This window comes from Hemitrygon akajei, unplaced genomic scaffold (assembly GCF_048418815.1).
Source record: "Hemitrygon akajei unplaced genomic scaffold, sHemAka1.3 Scf000052, whole genome shotgun sequence".
Lineage (NCBI taxonomy): Eukaryota > Metazoa > Chordata > Chondrichthyes > Myliobatiformes > Dasyatidae > Hemitrygon > Hemitrygon akajei.
Genome location: NW_027331938.1, coordinates 4,071,694 through 4,094,604, shown reverse-complemented (window position 1 = coordinate 4,094,604; position 22,911 = coordinate 4,071,694). Strand labels below are relative to the sequence as shown.

General features: G+C 43.7%; 1 protein-coding gene across 1 annotated transcript in view; it reads left to right on the top strand.

Moving 5' to 3' along the window:
* LOC140721204 (NACHT, LRR and PYD domains-containing protein 3-like) overlaps positions 1-22,911 on the top strand; it is a 64,003-nt gene that overhangs the window by 685 nt on the left and 40,407 nt on the right. The gene's annotated exons all lie outside the window — the stretch shown is intronic.

Genomic DNA, 22,911 nt, shown 5'->3' with positions numbered 1-22,911 from the left:
CTCTCTCTCTCTCTCTCTCTCTCTCTCTCTCTCTCTCTCTCTCTCTCTCTCTCTCTCTCTCCCTCCCTCTCTCTCTCTCTCTCTCTCTCTCTCTCCTCTCTGTAAAAATTAAAAATGAGCTGAGCAATAACATGGATAGGAAGAAGGACGAGGTCCTGCAAAGACAGTTTAGGGAGTTAGGTGAAAAGTTGAAGGACAGGTTGTAATCTCAGGATTTCTACTAGTGCCACATACTAGTGAGGCTAGAAATAGGGAGATAATGCAGCTAAATACTTGGCTATGGATTTGGTGTAGGAGGGACGGCTTCATGTTTCTGGACAATTGGGCCTTGTTCCAGGGAAGGTGGGACCTGTTCTGACGGGACGGGTTGCACCTAAACTGGAAGCGGACTAATATCCTTGCAGGAAGGTTGGCTAGTGCTGTTCCGAGGGGTTTAAACTAGATTTACATGGGGAGGGGATCCAGAGTGTTAGAGCAGATAGTGAGGTTGAGAAGGATAAAAGTCATGCGAGAACTGCAAGTATAGTGCATGGAGTAAAGCCAGATCTACATATAAAAAAAGCTTTGAGGAAAGATAACCAGAATAAAGGGTGTAAAGGTAGAAGGGCTAAAGTGCGTGTACTTCAATGCAAGAAGCATCAGGAACAAAGGTGATGAACTGAGAGCTTGGATACATACATGGAATTATGATGTAATGGTCAGTACAGAGACTTGACTGGCACCGGGGCAGGAATGGATTCTCAATATTCCTGCATTTCAGTGTTTTAAAAAGGATAGAGAGGGCGGGAAAAGGGGAGGAGGGCAGCATTACTGGTCAGGGATACTATTAGAGCTACAGAAAGTGTGGGTAATGTAGCAGAATCCTATTTTGAGCCAGCACAGGTAGGTCAGGAACAGGAAGGGAGCAGTCACTCTATTTCTAGTATTCTATAGTCCCCCTGGTAGCAGCAGAGATACAGAGGAGCAGATTGGGTGGCAGATTTTGGAAAGGTGCAAAAATAAAAGGGTTGTCATCATGGGTGACTTTAACTTCCCTAAGATTGATCAGCACCATATTAGTTCAATGGTTTAATTGGGGCAGAGTTTGTTAAGTGTGCCCAGGACGGATTCCTGTCACAAGATGTTGACAGGCCGACTAGGGAGAATGCCATACTGGATCCAGTATTAGGTAACGAACCGGGTCAATCACAGATCTCTCAGTGGGTGAGCATCTGGGGGACAGTGACCGCCGCTCCCCGCCCTTTAACATTATCATGGAAAAGGATGGAATCAGCGAGGACAGGAAAATTTTTAATTGGGGAGGAGCAAATTATGAGGCTATAAGGCTAGAACTTGCGAGTGTGAATTGGGATGATGTTTTTGCAGGGAAATGTACTATGGACATGTGGTCGATGTTTATGGATCTCTTGTGGATGTTAGGGATAAATTTGTCCCAGTGAGGAAGGTAAACAATGGTAGGGTGAAGGAACTATGGGTGACAAGTGAGTTGGAAAATCTAGTCAGATGGAAGAAGGCATCATATATGAGGTTCAGGAAGCAAGGATCAGATGGGTCTATTGAATATAGGGTAGCAAGAAAGGAGCTGAAGAAGCCGCTGAGGGGAGCAAGAAGGGTGCATGAGAAAGTCTTGGCGAGTAGGGTAAAGGAAAACCTCAAGGCATTCTTCAATTATGTGAAGAACAAAAGGATGACAGGAGGGAAGGTAGGACCGATTAGAGATAAAGATGGGAAGATGTGCCTGGAGGCTGTGGAAATGATCGAAGTCCTCAATGAATACTTCTCTTCAGTATTCATCAATGAGAGGGAACTTGAAGACGGTGAGGACAATATGAGTGAGGTTGAAGATCTGGAGCATGTTGATATTGAGAGGAGGTATTGCAGTTGTTAAAATACAGGACGGATAAACCCCCGGGGCCTGACGGAATATTCCTCAGGCTGCTCTACGAGGCGAGGGAAGAGATTGTTGAGCCTCTGGCTAGGATCTTTATATCCTCGTTGTCCACGGGAATGGTACCGGTGGATTGGAGGGAGGTGAATGTTGTCCCCTTGTTCAAAAAAGGTAGTACGGATAGTCCGGGTAATTATAGACCAGTGAGCCTTACGTTTGTGGTGGGAAAGCTGTTGGAAAAGATTCTTAGAGATAGGATATATGGGCATTTAGAAAATCATGGTCTGATCAGGGACAGTCAGCATGGCTTTGTGAAGGGCAGATCGTGTCTAACAAGCCTGATAGAGTTTTCTTTCAGGATATGACCAGGCATATTGATGAGGGTAGTGCAATGGATGTGATCTACATGGATTTTAGTAAGGCATTCGACAAAGTACCACACGGTAGGCTTATTCAGAAAGTCAGAAGGCATTGGATCCTGGGAAGTTTGGCCAGGTGGATTCAGAATTGGCTTGCCTGCAGAAAGCAGAGGGTCGGTGGAGGGAGTACATTCGACTTGGAGGGTTGTGACTTGTGGTGACCCACAAGGATCTGTTCTGGGACCTCTACTTTTCATGATTTTTATTAACGACCTAGATGTAGGGGTAGAAGGGTGAGTTGGCAAATTTGCAGACGACACAAAAGTTGGTGGTGTTGTGGATAGTGTAGAGGATTGTCGAAGATTGCAGAGAGACATTGATAGGATGCAGAAGTGGGCTGAGAAGTGGCAGATGGAGTTCAACCCGGAGAAGTGTGAGGTGGTACACTTTGGAAGGACAAACTCCAAGGTCGAGTACAAAGTAAATGGCAGGATACCTGGTAGTTTGGAGGAGCAGAGGGATCTGGGGTTCCATGTCCACAGATCCTTGAAAGTTGCCTCACAGGTGGATTGGGTAGTTAAGAAAGCTTATGAGGTGTTAGCTTTCATACGTCGAGGCATAGAGTTTAAGAGTCGTGAGGTAATGATGCAGCCTGAAAAAACTCTGGTTAGGCCACACTTGGAGTACTGTGTCCAGTTCAGGTCGCCTCACCATAGGAAGGATGTGGAAGCATTGGAAAGGGTACAGAGGAGATTTTCTAGGATGCTGCCTGGTTTAGAGAGTATGCATTATGATCAGAGATTAAGGGAGCTAGGGCTTTACTCTCTGGAGAGAAGGAGGATGAAAGGAGACATGATAGAGTTATACAAGATATTAAGAGGAATAGATAGAGTGGACAGCCAGCGTCTCTGCCTCAGGCCACCACTGCTCATACAAGAGGACATGGATTTTAGGTAATGGGAGGAAAATTCAAGGTGGATATTAGAGGAAGGTTTTTTACTCAGAGTGGTTCATATACTCGAGACAGGTATATGAAGGAATTTAAGGTGAAGGGTTATATGGGAGGCAGGGCTTAAGGGTCGGCACAACATTGTGGGCCGAATAGCCTGTAGTGTGCTGTATTGTTCTATGTTCTATTACCGTACCTTTCCCACACAAATGAGAAAATTTAGCTCTCTTCTGGTCGGCTGGCACATCATCTGTAGCTATGACCATTTTGTATGTCTCTGCCAGCATTCACGCAGTTTCAATACTAGCGTCCCAAATGCTTCCAGGGAATATGTTGTCAGGCCCTGGAGATTTATCAATCTATACTCACATCAAGAGAGCAAGCACATGTTCCGTAAACTGGATACAACGAACGGTCAGGATTTAGATATGTCACCTGGACTAGGTGGCGTGTACCCCAGAATTTTAAAAGTGGTGGCTCAAGAGATCATGAGACATCAGATAGATAGATAGATAGATAGATAGATAGATAGATAGATAGATAGATAGATAGATACTTTATTCATCCCCATGGGGAAATTCAACTTTTTTTCCAATGTCCCATACACTTGTTGTAGCAAAGCTAATTACATACAATACTTAACTCAGTAAAAAAATATGATATGCATCTAAATCACCATCTCAAAAAGCATTAATAATAGCTTTTAAAAAGTTCTTAAGTCCTGGCGGTAGAATTGTAAAGCCTAATGGCATTGGGGAGTATTGACCTCTTCATCCTGTCTGAGGAGCATTGCATCGATAGTAACCTGTCACTGAAACTGCTTCTCTGTCTCTGGATGGTGCTATGTAGAGGATGTTCAGAGTTATCCATAATTGACCGTAGCCTACTCAGCGCCCTTCGCTCAGCTACCGATGTTAAACTCTCCAGTACTTTGCCCACGACAGAGCCCGCCTTCCTTACCAGCTTATTAAGACGTGAGGCGTCCCTCTTCTTAATGCTTCCTCCCCAAAGGACGCCACCACAAAGAAGAGGGCGCTCTCCACAACTGACCTATAGAACATCTTCAGCATCTCACCACAGACATTGAATGACGCCAACCTTCTTAGGAAGTACATTCGACTCTGTGCCTTCCTGCACAAGGCATCTGTGTTGGCAGTCCAGTCAATAAAGTTCTTTCAAGAATCACTAGCTTCTGTAATCGTTCTAGGAGACTGGAAAATTGCAAATGTTACTTCACTCTTCAAGAAAGGAATGGGAACGAAGAGAACCCATCTGTCCGTTTGTCTGACCTCAGTGTTTAGGAAGGTATAGGAGCCGGTGATTAAGGATGTCGTCTCAGGGTATTTGGAGACCCGTCATAAAATAGGCCGCAGCGGACACGATTCCTCAAGGGAAAATCATGCCTGACAAATCTGATTGAGATCTTTGAAGAAATAATAAGCCTGATAGACAAAGGAGAATCGGTTGATGCTGTGTATTTGGATTTTCAGAAAGTCTTTGTTACGCTGCCACACATAAGGTTGTTTAACAAGCTACGAGATCATAGTATTACAAGAAAGATTCTGACATGGATAAAGCAGTTGTTGATTGGAAAGGGGCAAAGCCTGGGAATAAAATAATCATTTTCTGGATTGCTCCCAGTGACTAGTGATACTCCTCCGGTGTCTGTTTTGGGACCGATTCTTTGACGTCATATGTTAATGATTTGGACAATGGAATCGGTGGCTTTGTTGCAATGTTTGCAGATAGTATGAACATAGGGGGAGGGGCATGAGGTTTCGAGGAATTAGAAAGGCTACAGAAAGACATTGACAGATTAGGAAAACGGGCAAAGAAATGGAATACAGTTTGGAGAAGTGCATAGTCGTGCACTTCGGTAGACGAAATGAAAGTCTTAAGTTATTTTCTAAATACAAAAGAAAACTGTGGTTCCAATGGACTTGGGGATCCTTGTGCAGGATTCGCTAAAGGTTAATTTGCAGGTTGGGTCTGTGATGAGGAAGGCAAATGCGATGTTCGCATTCATCCCAAGAGGAATAGAATATAAAAGCAAGGATGTAATGTTGAAACTTTATGAAGCACTTGGAGTGTTCTGAGCAGGTTTAGGCCTCTTAACTTCGAAAGGAATGTGCTGAAACTGTAGAGGGTTCAAAGGTTGTTCACGGAAATGATTCGCCGATTGAATGGCTTGTCATGTGAACAGAGCTTTAGGGCTCTGAGCCTGTATTCACTGCAATTCAGGAAAATGAGGAGTGACCTTACTAAAACCTATCGAATGGTGAAAAGACTTGATAGAGTGGATGTGGAGATAATGGTTCCTCTGGTGGGATCGTCTACAAGCAAATGATCCTACATCAGAATAGAGGGGTACCCTATTAGAAAGTGGTGAGCAGGAATTTATTTTGCGAGTGAATATGGCCAAATCATACAAAAACTTACAGAAGGTTCAGAGAGCTAGGTAATGTTAGTCATCGAGAAGATTAGAGGACTAACAGGAAGGAACTTAGAAGAGCCAGGAGGGGCCATTCGAGGGCCTTGACGGGCAGCATTAAGGAAAGACCCAGGGCATTCTACAAGCATGTGAAGAACAAGAGGATAACACTTGAGAGAATAGGACCAATCAAGTGTGACAGTGGAAATGCGTGTATGGAACCGGACGAGATAGCAGAGGTACTTAATGAATACTTTTCTTCAGTATTCACCACGTATAATGATCTTGGCGATGGCAAGGGTGATCGCACTGGTCGGAAAAACTTGAGAATGTAGATATTAAGAAAGGGGATGTGCTGGATCTTTTACAAAGTATCAAGATGGATAAGTCACCGGGACCGGACTGGATGTAGCCCAGGTTCCTGTGGGAAGCGGGGGAGGAGATTGCTGAGCCTCTGGCAATGATCTTTGCATCATCAATGAGGACGGGAGAGGTTCCGGAGGATTGTAGGGTTACAGATGTTGTTCCCTTTTCAAGGATAGCTCGGGAAATTATAAGCTAGTGAGTCTGACTTCAGTGGTTGGCATGTTGATGGAGAAGATCCTGAGAGGCAGTATTTATGAACATTTGGAGAGGTAAAATATGATTAGGAATAGTCAGCATGGCTTTGTCAAAAGCAGGTTGTGCCTTACGCGCCTGATTGAATTTTTTTGAGGATGTGACTAAACATATTGACTAAAATAGAGCCGCAGATGTAGTATGTATGGATTTTAGCAAAACATTTGATAAGGTACCCATGCAAGGCGTAATGAGAAAGTAAGATGGCATGGGATCCAAGGGGACATTGCTTTGTGGATCCAGAAGTGGCTTGCCCACAGGAGGCAAAGAGTCGTTGTAGACGGGTCATATTCTGCATGGAGGCCGGTGACAGTGGTGTGCCTCAGGGATCTGTTCTGGGACACCTACTCTTTGTGATTTTTATAAATGACCTTGGTGAGGAATTAGAGGGATAGATTAGCAAATGTGCTGATGACACAAAGGTTGGGTGTGTTATGGATAGTGTGGAGGGCTGTCAGAGGTTACAACGGGATTTGGATAGGATGCAAATCTGGGCTGAGAACTGGCAGATGGAGTTCAACCCAGATAAGTGAGAGGTGTTTCATTTTAGTAGGTCAAATATGATGGCAGAATTTAGCATTAATAGTAAGACACTTGGCAGTGTGCTAGATCAGCGGGATCTTGTGATCCGAGTCCATAGGACACTCAAAGTTGCTACGCAGGTTGACTTTGTGGTTCAGAAGGCGTACGGTGTATTGGCCTTCATTAATCGTGGAATTGAATTTAGGAGCCGACAGCTAACGTTGCAGCTCTATAGGACCCTGGTCTGACCCACATGGAGTACTGTGCTAAATTCTGATCGCGTCACTATGGGAAGTACGTGGAAACCACGGAAAGGGTGTAGAGGAGATTTGCAAGGATGATGCTTGGATTGGGGAGCATGCCTTATAAGAATAGCTTGAGTGAACTCGGCCTTTTCTCCTTGGAGCGATGGAGGACGAGAGGTGCCCTGATAGACGTGTACAAGATAAAGAGAGGCCTTGATCGTGTGAATAGTAAGAGGCTTTTCCCTAGGGCTGAAACGGCGAGAACGAGAGAACATAGTTTTAAGGTGCTTGGAAGTGGGTACAGAAGAGATGTCAGGGGTAAGTTTTTTGCACAGAGTGGTGAGTGCGTGGGATGGGCTGCCGGCAGCGGTGGTGGACGCGGAAACGATACGGTTATTTAAGAGACTCCTGCACGGGGGCATGGAGCTTAGGAAAATAGAGGACTTTTGGTAAAGCCTAGGTCGTTCGAAGGTACATGTTGGGCACAGCTTCGTGGGCCGAAGGGCCTGTATTGTGCTGTAACTTTTCTATTTTTCGATGTTTCTATGTGTTGCCTCATCAGGACTTCATAAATTCTCAACAGCACATCCTTCCTTTTATATTACAATCCTCTTGAATTGATTGCAAAGTTCGCATTTGCCTTCTTCACCGCCGGCTCGGCCTGTAAATGAACCTGCAGGAAAACTACACAAGCACTCCCACGTCTCTTTGCACCTTTTTAAAAAAAATTACTTTCGGCCCAGCTTGTCCATTATTATTTCAGAGAAATTGCAGGGCAGGTAGACATGTGGTACAAGTTATATTGTGAGGTTAAAGTTCTCCTTATCTTGCTGGCCACCGTTCATTTTGCTTATAACAACAGAATGGAAACCGTCCTTAAGCCTGGTTGCAGTGTTTTCCATTTTTTTAAACTCCTACCCAAGTGGGATGTCAGACTGTCCCGGGTTGTGAGGTTATGCTGTGCCTGCTTTGCCAATCACACAGGAATTGCAGGCACAGTCCATGGTGGGCAGATTGGTTTCTATGATGTCCTCAGCTGTCCACAGCTCTCTGCAGTTCCTTGCACTTACGAGTAAAACAGGAGCCGTATGAACGCGTGAAGAATCCTGTTGGGATGCTCTCTGTGGTAGGTTGATGAAATTTACTGAGGGATAGAGGTCACAATTCAAAGTTCCCGTTGTTTGTTCTATCTCTATCGTTCCATTCGATTTTAATTTAGTATCTGTGCATTCCTGGAGGACCATCTGTGATTGTCATTGATCCTTTCTCCCACATGGTTCCATCAGCTTACCCCATGCCGATTTTGTTCAAAATCTGTCCAGCTTGTATCTCCTCAAGTTAATGATACATATCAACCATCTTGTCCAACCTCTGTCATGTCTGTATCCCACCACCTCAATGATAGATATCAAACATCTTTTTCAGACTCTGTCCAGTCTGTATCCTACCACCTCAATATCAGCGACAGCCCTGTGCATTTTATTTGTCTCTGACAGTGTTCGAGCAGTTTCTGCACTGGCCTCCCGCAAGGTCCAAGGGAACAAATTGTCAGGCCCGGGGGATTTGTCCATTCTAATTCAGCAAGCACCTGTTCTGTAATCCGCATACAATCTATAGCAAGACTAGCTTTTCCCGATTTCTATAGTCTCTGTATCTGTCTCCCAGGTAAATATTGGCATTCAAAAATCATTGAAGATCTACCCTATCCCTTTCGGTTCCTTGACTAGATAGCACAATGTTCTTTTTTGACAATTAATTGGGCACTACGAAACAGTACATGAGGCTCAATAAATTATTCCCCCGGCAAACTGTCTGTATCCGAGGGAATGTGCTCATTACAGTTGTTGTTTACAAAGTTCACAAGTGTGATTCTAGATTGAAAAGGTTTTATGTATGAGGAGCATTTGGTGTTTCTGGGCCTGATCTCAATGGAGGGGTGATGACTCTGGGAACAGGAACCTCGATGAAATCCTGAGGTCCGGATAGAGCGGATAGGGACAAGATGTATTCAACAGTAGGGGAGTCTAGTAACGGAGGTTACAATCTCAATATATTCAGTTGTTTCTGCAGACCTTCCCTTCCATCATTCTGTCCAGTAGCAGGATCTGAATTGAACATGAATCAATGCCTGGAGTTGATCATAGATATAAGCTATTGGCAGCCGCAAGAACAGGATGGAATTTTAGCCACTTAATTGAACAATGAAGTACACTTTATGGTTATCACCATGTGATATCTTTTGTAAATGTCCCATAGTTGCCATTTGAAGCAGATAGGCCGCATGCAACAACGTGTTTTGATTCTGGAACAGCTTCTGCACTGCTGGAAGTTCTGTAGAGATGGAAATACCAACAGATTTACTGGATACACCTCGCAGCAGGAATTACTGGAATTTTAGCTTCCCCATTACAAAATGGCTGAGAGGCCAGTATTCATCTTTGTCATAATGAAACTCAGAGCATGTGAGGTCGAGTTCCTTATTTCCTATTTTCCCTTAGTTCTGCTCAGCCACTTCCTCCATCACCAGAGTAACAGCCCACCAGAGCTGCAAGGAGTATTGAACATTTTTATGGCTCTCTGGTCACTGTCCTTCAGTGGAGAGACAGTGACTTCAGGAGGCAGTGTGGATGCGAGGATGCCTTCAGCAATCACTCTCTGGAAAATATGATGTTTATATTGGAATAAAGAGATAACGAATGAATGTTGGGATTGCATTTATGCAAATCTCTTCAGGATGCCACAAACATCTCGCAGTCAGCCAATATGCGTGCATCAAAAAGGCAAAATCCTGAACTGAGTTTCCAGTGATTTATTTTCAATTTTATATTTAAAAGCATTTTCTTACTGTTTCACTACGGGATATCTTACTATCTTTCCTTTCAGTTAGTCCTGACGAAGGGTCTCGGCCCGAAACGTCGACAGTGCTTCTCCTTATAGATGCTGCCTGACCTGCTGTGTTCCACCAGCATTTTGTGTGTGTTGTTTGAATTTCCAGCATCTGCAGATTTCCTTGTGTTTGCATTTTAATTCTGATTCCCATTCAGAGATCTCGCTGAATGGCATCCTCTTGTGCCGAGATGAGACCGTCCTCAGGATGGAGGAGCAACACCTTATATTCCATCTGGGTACCCTCCAATCTGATGGCATGAGCATTGGCTTCTCTAACTTCCGTTAATGCCCCTCCTCCCCTTCTTACACTATCCCTGACATATTTAGTTGTTTGCCTTTTTTCTATCTCCCTCTGGTGTTCCCTCCCCCTCCTTTCTTTCTCCCTAGGCCTCCCGAAACCATGATCCTTTCTCTTCTCCAGCTCGGTATCACTTTCACCAATTACCTTTCCAGCTCTTAGCTTCATCCCACCCCCTCCGGTCTCCTCCTATCATTTCGCAGTTCCCCCTCCCCTCACTACTAAATCTCTTACTATCTTTCCTTTCAGTTAGTCCTGACGAAGGGTCTCGGCCCGAAACGTCGACAGTGCTTCTCCTTATAGATGCTGTCTGGCCTGTTGTGTTCCACCAGCATTTTGTGTGTGCTGTTTGAGTTTCCAGCATCTGCAGATTTCCTCGTGTTTCCGCAACATGAAAGCCAGGACATCAACAGGATCCGGGACAGCTTCTTCCACCAGGCTATGAGAATGATTAATTCATGCTGACAAAATCGTATTTTATGTTCTATTGTTGAACATACTATTTATTATAAAGTACTATAAATTGCACATTGCATATTTAGACGGAAACGTAAAGATTTTTACTCATGTATATGAAGGATGTAAGTGTAACTATCTTGGTCAACCATTGTCCAGCCTGTATCCCACCACCACAAAGATATATATATACACCATCTTGGTCAACATCTGTCTAGCCTGTATCCCATCAACGATTATATATCAACAACCTCTCTTCTGCCATTGTCTTCATTATGACGTATTTTTGACTCACTGAGTTGATACTGAAATTGGTGTTTGTTACCTGGAACTACCGGAGGGTTTATTGAATACAGCACGTAGTAAGTTAAAGACAGCCATTGCGATTTTAGCTTCAAAGTTAAAATGTCTGCTGTATTAATCGTTATCGGAAGGAGGGTTGGAAGCAGAGAATACAGATTGATAGTGGGGTGGGATGGATGTTGTGAGCATTGACTGCATTATCCCTGTATTGGATTGAAGAGAAAACTAATGAATATTGGTATTACATTTCTGCTAATTTGTTCTGACCGTCACAAATATCGTGTAATCAGTTAATAGTTGTGCATCATTTAAAGTAAAAAGAGAAAATGGTGGAAATCTTCAGCAGATCGGACAGCGTCTTGGACAGTCCCGGTTCAGATACTGGGTCTTCCACAGTTTCTCTTCCCACACATCCAATCTGATGTACCGAGTTTCCAACACATGACTTTCAATTTTACATTTAAAATGTTTTATTCCTATTAGCTTGCAGGAAATGTGACGGGCAATTGTGCTGGGCAAGATCTCATTTAACAATAGCATAATGATAAAATGTGTTCAGTTTATCTGGTGGAGACAATGGGTAACATTATACCCGCCTGCTGTTGCCCCGCGCCCAGGTTTTCCAGCCCGATCTCTGGCCCAGTCAGAGGTTCATCAGGTTCCCGTTCTGACACAGGCTGATGTCGGAGTGTTTGTGTTTGAAGTCTGAATGGCCGAGACAGTGCAGCATATTACTGGCAACAAGGAGTCCTGGGCGAGTTGCTGCTTGAGCTGTAACCCTGGGAAACACTGGGCCTATGTAGCTGTCAGTATCGGGGATTTGACCCAGGTCAGTACTTCCACAGATGGGGGCTGGATGTTCCTCCTTTCACAATGAATCAAAAGCCTCGGGGTGCTGGGCATTGGCTATGGGGAAATTTCTGATTACACCACGCAGTGTGAGATGCGGGGACGACGTGTGAGGATTCGGGGGTCGGTGAGTGGCAGATTCAGCTGTGTGACCCTGTGAGGTTAGGTCCTGAGATGTCACAGTTTTAGATCCAAGTACAATGGACCCGGGGTTCAAGCTGCCCAGGTTTATGAGGTGTTGAGACAGTATTTCTGTTCTGGGCTCAGGATGTTTGTTTCGGGAGTTACTCTGGAAGAAATGACTGCCATACCGAGGAGAGGATGAGTTACCATTCCATCCCTCACAGTGAGAGGCTGTGAGTAAACGGGCTGTACCGTGTTTGCAACAGTAGAAATAGACCCTGAGGTTGGTGTTCAAACTGTGTTTGGAAATCCCCCCTCATTGTCTCCTGCCTGTCAATCGTTGGAAATGAAGCAGATGTGTTCAGTACAACTGTGGCTCACGTGGTTCACAAGAGTAATCTCAGGAACGAGAGGGTTTCTGTACGAGGGTGATTGATAAGTCTGTGGCCTGTGGTGGAAGGAGATGAGTTATTAACTTCAAACTTTATGTATAATCACTCAAAGAGTTGATCAGAACGTGCATGTAACCAGAGCTGTATAACTCGTCTCCTTCTACCTTAGGCCATGAACTTATCAATCACTCTTCCTGTCGACCAACTCTGGAGGTCCAAGTTGTCGAATTCTGCAAAGAAGGGATCCGTTTGCTCCACGACCGCTGGACTAAGCGTGTAAATGTAGGCGGGGACTATGTTGGAAAATAAACGTCACTGGATATATTTCCGGCAGAGGTTAATATATTATTGATCGCTAACTATTGTCATTTTTTGTTAGCCAGAACTATCAGAGGATTATTGAATACAGCATGTTAAAAGCAGACTTTACAGTTTTAGATTCTTCATTTCAAAATGGCTGCAGTGTTAACCTTTTTCAAAATTATACTCACAGCATACGATGTTGAGTTTGTTATTTCCCTTTTCGGTTATTTTCGGTGAGCCACTTCCTCCGTTTCCAGGGTAACGGCCCAGCAGAGCTGCAAGAAGAGTTGGACATTTTTTTATCGCTCTGTGGTCACCGCCTCTCAGCGTAGAGACAGTGGCCTCGGGAGCAAATGTAACAGAATGATAGTGGGAGGAAAGGATGCTGCGAGCATTGACTGTATGGGATGTGTTACACCAGGGTCAGAATGAACTCAGAACTAATAAATTGTTTGGGGTGGGGTGGCATTTACAGTTCAGGGTGGCCATCTGTTACTATCTGTGCATTAAAATGAAGAGGGAGTAAATACTACAGTTGCAGGACATTTAAAGTAAGGAAGGGAACATATTGGAGACGCTTAGCAGATCGGCAGCATCTTGGACAGTCTCAGTTCTGGAACTGGGTCTTCCACCATTTGTCCTTTCAGAGACGTAGTCTGATGTACTGAGCTCCCAGCATTTTCTACTTTATAATTTTACATTTTGTTCCTGCTACACTGCAGGAAACATGGCAGCCCGCTCTGCTGTGCAAGATCCCACACAGCGATGACATAGAGATCAAATGTGCTCGGTTTAGCTGCTGGGGTCAGGCTGAAGTGTATCCGCATCCTCTATACAGACCGGGGAACCAGCCTGAGCACCGGCCCCGGCAGAGGGTCATTAGGTTCCAATTCCACCTTAGTTTGTGAATCGGAAATGGCAGGAACTCCACGGCAAATTGCCGGCACCAAGGCGTCTTTGTATGGGTGATAATATTGGGCTGGTGACTCTGATGATATGGAATTGGCAGTATACGGGCTACAGTCCAGGTTGGTAATTCTGCAGCTGGGATCGGAATTTTCTCAGTCTGCAGTGAAGCTGAAATCCCGGGCGGTTGGGCATTGGTTATGGGGAAATCACAGTCAACACTGTCCAATAGGATATCATATCTGTCAAGTATTTTGGAGATTATTTAAGAATGAACTAGGGCGTTAGGTGAAGTTGGGCAGTGACGTTGTTCATCTGAACTTTGGTAAAGTCTGTAACAAGATCCTGCATGGCAGCTGATCGAGGAGGTTCGGTCACGTGGGATTCACAGGGGGCTGGCGAGGTGGGTTCACACCGGGCTAGAGAACAAGAAGGAGAGGGGGATGAATGTAGATGGTTCTAACGAATGGAGGCCTGTGACGAGTGGGATGTGAGTGTCAGTGTTGAGATCTCTGTAATTTACTATTCATGCCATTGATTTGTATATGAATGTACATGGCTACACAGAGTATTATGTATCGTTGTGTTCACCCTACTGTAGTAAATATATTATCAAGCTGGAGAGGGTGCAGAAGAGATTGTTGAAGATGTTGCCTGGACTAGAGGGCCGAGTCATAGGAAGCATTTGGCTGAGCTGGATCTTTAGTCCAGATGAGAATGAGGGTGACAGTGTAGGAGTTCATGAAATCAAGATGGGATATAAATAATGAGGTTGGTCGTGGCATTTTCCCCAGGATTCAAGATACAAAAATGTTTGATGTCATTCTAGTACACAAGTGTAAAAGAGAACAAAATAATTCATACTCTGGATCCAAAGCAAGACAGAAAAAAAATAATGATAGAGACCACAATAATAAACAAAACGCAATACATAATGTATGATAGTTTAAAACGATTGATTGTCTGTCCATAAAGTGACGTTAATCACAGGAGTGTCTGGGGCTTATGAGACTGACATTGATACTTCTTCTGCATGTGCCTTGCGCGTTACACGCTTGGACGATCATGGGTCTCCACATCCGATGACTCCTCACAGCGTCAATGATATCCCGCACACTGAGATCTGTTAGTTCTTCCACAGTCTCCATATATTTTCTTCTTTGTCTTCCTCTTCCGCGTTTCCCAGACATAGGGCCTTGCAATGTAAGGCATTCTATTTCTCCCTTTCCGATGACATGGTCCAGGAATTTAAGTTTCCTCTCATTTAATGTTCTCATTAAAGATCTTTTTGCATGTGCACGTTGGAGTACCGTCTCATTAGTTACCCTATCTCTGTATGATATTTTCAGCATTCTTCTAAAAAAAAACACCCATTTCTGCTGCTTCTAAGTTTTTTTGGAGTTCAGGTGTTACAGTCCATGTTTCGGAAACATACAGCAAGATTGACCAGATGTAACACTTTAGTAGCCTAAGCCTTGTTTTCATAGAAATGTGTCTGTTGGTAAAAATGGTTTTCATTTTTTGGAAACACGAGTGAATCTGCCGATGCTGGAAATAAATAAAAACACAAAATGCTGGCAGAGCTCAGCAGACCAGACAGCATCTATGGGAGGAGGTAGAATGATGAAGGGTTTCGGCCCGAAACGTCGTCACTACCTCCTCCCATAGATGCTGTCTGGCCTGCTGAGTCCTGCCAGCATTTTGTGTTTTTATTCATTTTTTGGACGTTGGTTTTGGCAATGGCAATTCTTCTTTTTATTTCTACTTTACTTCTAGCATCTTGTGATATAAAGCTACCATGGTAATTAAAGCCGATCTTTTGTTCAATCTCTTGGTTACCGATGGACAATTGGCAGTTGGGAATATCCTGCCCTTTTTATATTTCCATATATGTGTTTTTCTTTTTACCGTTGATAGTTAGACCAAAATCTGCACTTGTTTGTACTAATTTGTCCAGGAGGATTTGTAAGTCTTCTGCAGCACTTGCTATTAGGGGGATATCGTCTGCATATCTTATATTGTTGATGCAAACACCTCCAATTTTTATCCCATCTAGGTCTTCTATTTCTCTGAGAATCATTTCAGTATAGATATTAAATAATTCCGGTGAGGCAACGCATCTCTAACTCCCCTTTGAATTTTAGTCTAACTGCTTATATTATCATCAATTTTTACAGCCACTGTTTGATTCCAATATAAATTTTGAATAAGTTACTGGTCCCTTCCGTCAATGTTTAGTTAAGTGAGAATTTGAAATAGTTTTTCACGTTACACTTTGTCGAATGCTTTAGTGAAATCAATAAAAAATAAAAAGACATCATTTTGACACTCAATTGCCCTTTCTGAAAGCATTCGTAGTATGAAAATTGCGTTCCTTGTTCCTCTATCCTCCATAAGCCCATATTGCAGTTCAGAAGTTTCTGGCCTTAACTTGTTTTTAATTCGACTCAGAACAATTATCAACAAAATCTTTATTATGTGACTCATAAGACTGATTGTTCTATAATTTTCGCAGTCAATAGTTCCAGGAATTTTAGGCAGAATTATAAATACTGATTTCAAGAGATCATCAGGCAATACACCAGACTCATATATGCCATTAAACTCTTCAAAATGAATATCCATGCCCAGATCTTCTGCGGCTTGTATCATTTCCACTGAAATTTCATCAGGTCCAGAGACATGGCCAACCTTTACCCCTTTTCCACTTAACTCTCACATGGTTAGCTTGCTCACCAGTGTGGAATAGGCCTTCACATACTCCTTTCATAGGATTTATCTTATCACCAATGTTTTCCAAATTTAGCCCATTCTCTGAACTTCCACACACTTCTTTATTTTTAAGCAAGTCATTAATTCTATCTTCAGGACCCTTCATTCTATTAGTTTTTAGTTGAACATCTGCAAGTGATCCCTCTTTGTCAAAACAGCACTTTTGGTTCTGGCTCTCCAAATCACATCCTTGAATAACATCAGCGAGTTGTTTACCTTCAAATTCCAAAACAAACTGTAATTGATTCACAGGCACCTTGTTAACAAGCGATTTTTCCTTCAGCCTGGTTACTGCTTCTAAAACCAATCCAGACATTAAATTTTCTTTATTCAATTTAGGAACAACACCTTTCCCTTCTCCTTCAATAATATTCACATCACCAGCTTTCATCTCCTCAGTAACTTTTAACACACCTTCTAATACAAACAACAGAGAATTCTCACTTTCCACTCGTACCAACGTTAATCCTTTCTTCAGTAAACCAAGTCCATCTTATCCAAAAGGAGTGCATTCCTTTTCAACTAAATCAGACACCTCAGACTTTTTCTGAGCTTCAACTCTAGGTTCAGTATCCTGTGACTCCACAGGTACTTCAACAACCTGAAGACAAGCAAACGGGACATCTGCCTCTTCTAGGCTTCCAATACCAGTCCCCTTTTCAAATTCTAAGTTCCCCTGATCCTCCCAGTTACTTTCTGGGCAACTCCCATCCGGAGTAAACTCAACCCTGAGGGTTAAAGCAACTTCATCTGCTAACCCAGCAGACTCCTTCAAAGTAATGGCATCCTTTTCATCTAGGACTGCCCTTATCTCATTATCGGGAACACATTTAAATTTTTCAACTTCTTCAAACAGTTCTATCAAGCCAGACAGATCATCCGTGTCCAACCCTGGACCTTCTAACTGCCTCATCTGTTTCTCATCCTTACTCTGTGCCTCTATAAATTCCCTCTTGGCTAAGGGTAAATCTACCTCCTCTCCTTTACCTTCTTTCACCTCCCTGTTCTCCGCTTCACCATCCCCTAACCCCTCTAGATACAGGGTCGGTAAAAACGTCTCAGTCAAATCAACAGTGGACTCATTTAAACTGTCTTCTTTCTCAGCCGCCTTTCCCGACATGCTGCGAGTGATTGCGCATGCGGGATAGATCTTAGAATCTAGGGGCGGGTCCTCAACACTTACAGGCTTGCTTGTCAGCTTCACTGCTGAACACACGTCACCACCTGCTAAATCATTACCAAGAAAGACGTCCACGCCGTCTCTCGGTAATTCTGACTGCACCCCTACTTCAACAGGTCCAGATGCCAGGTCACATTTTAAAATGATCCTGTGCAAAGGTACAGCTTCTGTCCCTTTTCCTATGCCTCTTAATACCACCTCTCCAGTTTCAGGACCGAAATCTAGCACCTTATTTAGGATCAATGACTGGTCATCCCCAGTATCCCTCCAGATTCTCACTGGAACTGGAGTTTCTCCTTCTTCCACAGACACCGTCCCTTCCAAAATAAATTTCTGACGGCCCTCTCGTAGTCTATCTACCTTTGCCTTCCTCGTTGATCTGCTGATCGACTCAATGCAACCTGTCGGGATTGCTGGTTTCCCTTTTCCTGTCTCCTTCTTCGGAGCAAAGCACTTAGATGCGATATGATCAACCTTTCCACAATTATAACAGGTCCAGCCAGGAACCTTCCTGCCAGCTTGCTTGTCCTCCTCCTTACCTTTACCACTAGCTCACAGCTTATTCTCTACCTTAGCCGGTGGACTTTCTCTACCGTCTCTACTGCCTTTCTGGAAACTCTTATTTGGGGGAAACTTTGTCTTGTGCGATAGGGCATGTTCATCTGCTAGTTATAGACTTATTCGACTTCTCGTTCAGATTCGTCCGGATATTATGCGAAACACAACCTTTAAATTCTTCAATCAGAATTAAATCTCTTAAACGATAGAAATCCTCTTCCACCCTTTCTGCAGCGCACCAGCGATCCAACAGCACACCCTTCTCATAGACAAACTCTGTATACGTCTGATTCCACAGTTTCTTTAAATCTCTGAACTTTTGTCTATACGCTTCAGGTGCTAACTCGTAAGCCCGAAGGATAGCCTGTTTCACTTCCTCATAATCCTCAGACTCTTCCATGGACAATGCCGCATATGCCCGTTGAGCCTTTCCTTTTAATACACTTTGCAACAACGCCACCCACTGATCTCTGGGCCACTTCTGCTTCACGGCCACCTTTTCAAAATGCAAGAAGTAACTATCAACGTCCGTCTCCTCGAACGGAGGTACTAACCTAAACTCCCTACTAACATTAAACTTCTCCACTCGGTCTGCCCCGCTACACACATGTTGCCATCTCTCCCTCTCGAACTGCCGTTGTTTCTCTTCCTCCTCCATCCGCCTTTCAGCTTCCTCTTTCCTCCTTTCAGCTTTCCTTTCTTCCTCCTCTGCTTCTAGCTGCCTCATCTGAAGTTCATGCTGCCTCTGCTTCTCCTTCTCAACCAACTCAGCTCTTTCGTTCTTCCTTTTCGCCTCCAACTGCTTTAGCAGGATCTCATACTCCATTTTCCTCTTCTCCATCTCCAACCTTATTTTTTCCATCTCTAACTGAGACGCCCCATCAACTGGTTTCTTCTCCGGGAACAGGTTCAATGCATCAAGCGCGAACACAGACTTGGATATATAATGCTGGGCTATGGCCCTCTGTATCTCCAACTTTCTCATCGACGATTTCACCGCCAAGAGATTTAATCGTCTCGCAACACTCACCAAACCCACCTTCCTCGCATTCTCCAATGCCCCCCAACGTCAGGTAAATTTGTCTATTTCCATCTCTGCTGGTTCCCGACTGGTTGCCCACGCAACCAGATCAGATAATGGACTTATAGCCCAATTGACTAAACCCCTAATAAAATACACAAATCCCGGACGAGCCCCCAGTTTGGTACGTACCCCGTAACGAGGTATCAAACCAGCAGAGAAAGAAGTATCCGTTAGAGTCTGGTGGTACTATTTTCAAACAGTTTTTATTAGTAAAATACACGAATCAATATCAATAATGCAAATATATAGATAATACACGTTAGCAATACTAAGCCTAGAAGTGTGGGTATAATAATAATCATTAATAAACAAGCTCTATCAATGTCTAGTGGATAATGAATTGTCATTTGTGAATATGAAGTTCAGTTCAGTTCATAAGTGCTGAGGTAGACGTTAGTCGTTGTGTTGTAATTGTTGGAGAGAGAGAGAGAGAGAGAGAGAGAGAGGAGAGAGAGAGAGAGAGAGAGAGAGAGAGAGGAGAGAGAGAGAGAGAGAGAGAGGAGAGAGAGAGAGAGAGAGAGAGAGAGAGAGAGAGAGACAGAGAGGGAGAGAGAGAGAGAGCGAGGGAGTGAGCGAGCAGGATGTAACAGCTACAGGCAGGCAAACCTTCCTTTAATTTCTTGTTCTGTCGATGTGTTGTGGCCATCCAGGTATGACCCCTCTGTCCTTCAGCTAGACCGTTCTTCTGTGGTGGACTCGTCAGCCTGGCATGAGTGGTCTCGCACACAAGCCCGCACCGCCCTGCTATAACACTGTGAGTTAAACTGACCGATCCCTTTGTTAGGTCTCCGATGCTCCACACTTAAGGTGGGTTCCAACACTCAAGCAGTGCTCAATAGTGTGTCTCCTAGTGTGTCTGAAGGGTGTCTCCCCAGACCTCACTTTTATCCCTGCTCACGGGGTCTCAGTTGTTCCATCAATTTTGAATGGCTGTGTCCATCAAACCAGCCCACTCCAGCTGTCCACTGAGGAATTTTAATGAACAAAACGGTACAAGATAAACAACCCTCTCAGAAGCCTTAAGTCTTTCAGAAGTCATAATATGGTGGATCAACAAGACTCACTTCTCTGCTTATTTCTCTCTTATCTGCAGCAGATGTTCCAATTCCAGCATGTTTTCTCTTACATCTTTCTCTCTCATTAGCAACATAGCAACAGTAACGTTCCTGATTCTCCAAAGGAGGGGGGGACATAGGGCAACTCTGCACCCTTCTGCCCATCAGAGCTGTTCATCCTTCGTAACACCCCCATCATTCTGTGAATGTTCACTAATCTGAAAATTAACTAATACAGCGTCTTACAGGATTCAGAGTTTAACAAAAATACAGAAGTGTTCTTAACTACAAAGGTAATACAATTATACATTCAACTTAGCATCAACTTTAATATGTTGTATCTCAACATCAAATTCCTGTAGCATCAGACTCCAATTCAACAACCGCCCACCTCCTTTCTTTCGTCAGCAAAAACAAAATACCAAAGGGCTGTGATCCTAGCCAAGTGCACACTACAAAATGTGAACCAATGCATGTGTAACTATACTGTGGTACATTACAGAAGTTTGTGCAAATACCATCTCCATTTTACTTTCAAACCCAACAGTCAATCTTCCATGGTGTTGTCTTGATTATTCACATGCTTTGTCAATTCCCCTCAAAACCAGATCCTGCCATTCATCATGGCACTGGTCAACCTTTGCCCCTTTCCACTTAACTCTCACATGGTAGCTTGCTCACCAGTGTGGAATAGGCCTTCACATACTCCTTTCATGGGAGTTATCTTATCACCAATGTTTTTTCCAAACTTAGCCCTTTCTCTGAACTTCCACACAATTCTTTATTTTTGAACAAGTCCATTAATTCTATCTTCGGGATCCTTCATTCTATTAGTTTTCAGATTAACATCCCTCTTTGTCAAACAATACTTTGGTTCTGTCTCACCAAATCACCTCCTTGAATAACATCAGCAGTTGTTTACCTTAAAATTCCAAAACAAACTGTAATTGATTCACAGGCACCTTGTTAACAAGCCATTGTTCCTTCAGCCTGGTTACTGCTTCTAAAAACAAATCCAGACTTTAAAATTTTCTTTATTCAATTTAGGAACAACACCTTTTCCCTTCTCCTTCAATAATATTCACATCACCAGCTTTCATCTCCTCACTAACTTTTAACTCACCTTTTAATACAAACAACTGAGAATTCTCACTTCCCACTGGTACCAAGGTTAACCCTTTCTTCACTAACCAAGTCTATCTGACCCAATAGGACTGCATTCCTTTTCAACTAAATCAGATACCTCAGACTTTTTCTGAGCTTCAACACCAGGTTCAGTATCCTGTGACTCCACAGGTACTTCAACAACCTGAACACAAGCAAACGGGACATCTGCCTCTTCTAGGCATCCAATACCAGTCCCCTTTTCAAATCCTAAGTTCCCCTGATCCTCCCAGTTACACTCTGGGCAAACTCCCATCCGCAGTAAACTCAACACTGCGGGTTAAAACAACTTCATCCGCTAACCCAGCAGACTCCTTCAAGGTATGGCATCCTTTTCAATCTAGGACTGCCCTTAAATCATTATCGGGAAAAACATTAAAATTTTTCAAATTCTTCAAACAGTTCTGTCAAGCCAGACAGATCATCCGTGTCCAACCCTGGACCTTCTAACTGCCTCATCTGTTTCTCCTCCTTACTCTGTGCCTCTATAAATTCCCTCTTGGCTAAGGTAAATCTACCTCCTCTCCTTTATCTTCTTTCACCTCCCTATTCTCCGCTTTACCATACCCTAACCCCTCTAGGTATAGGGTCGGTAAAAAACGTCTCAGCCTAATCAACAGTGGACTCATTTAAACTGTCTTCTTTCTCAGCCGCCTTTCCCGACATGCTGCCAGTGATTGCGCATGCGGGATAGATCTTAGAATCTAGGGGCGGGTCCTCAGCACTCACAGGCTTGCTCGTCAGCTTCACTGTTGAACACATGTCACCACCTGCTAAATCTGTCCCTTTTCCCATGCCTCTTAATACCACCTCTCCAGTTTCAGGACCGAAATCTAGCACCTTACTTAGGATCACTGACTGGTCAGCCCCAGTATCCCTCCAGATTCTCACTGGAACTGGGGTTTCTCCTTCTTTCACAGACACCGTCCCTTCCGAAATAAATTTCTGACGGCCCTCTCGTACTCTATCCACCTTGACCTCCCTCATCGATCTGCTGATCGACTCAATGTCTCCTTCTTCGGAGCAAAGCACTTAGATGCAATATGACCAGCCTTTCCACAATTATAACAGGTCAAGCTAGGAACCTTCCTGCCAGCCTGCTTGTCCTCCCTCCTTACCTTTACCACTAGCTCCCGGCTTATCTCTACCTTAGCCGGTGGACTTTCCCTACCGTCCCTACTGCCTTTCTGGTAACTCTTATGTGGGGGAAACTTTGTCTTGTGGGTTAGGTCATATTCATCTGCGAATCCGATATAGATTTATTCGTCCTTCTCGTTCAGATACGTCCGGAATATTATCCGAAACACAACCTTTAAATTCTTCAATCAGAATTAACTCTCTAAACGATAGAAATTCCTCCTCCACATTTTCTGCAGCGCACCAACGATCCAAGAGCACACCCTTCTCATAGGCAAACTCTGTATACGTCTGATTCCACAGTTTCTTTAAATCTCTGAACTTTTGTCTTTACGCTTCAGGTACCAACTCGTAGGCCGAAGGATACCCTGTTTTACTCCTCATAATCCTCAGACTCTTCATGGACAATGCCGCATATGCCCGTTGAGCC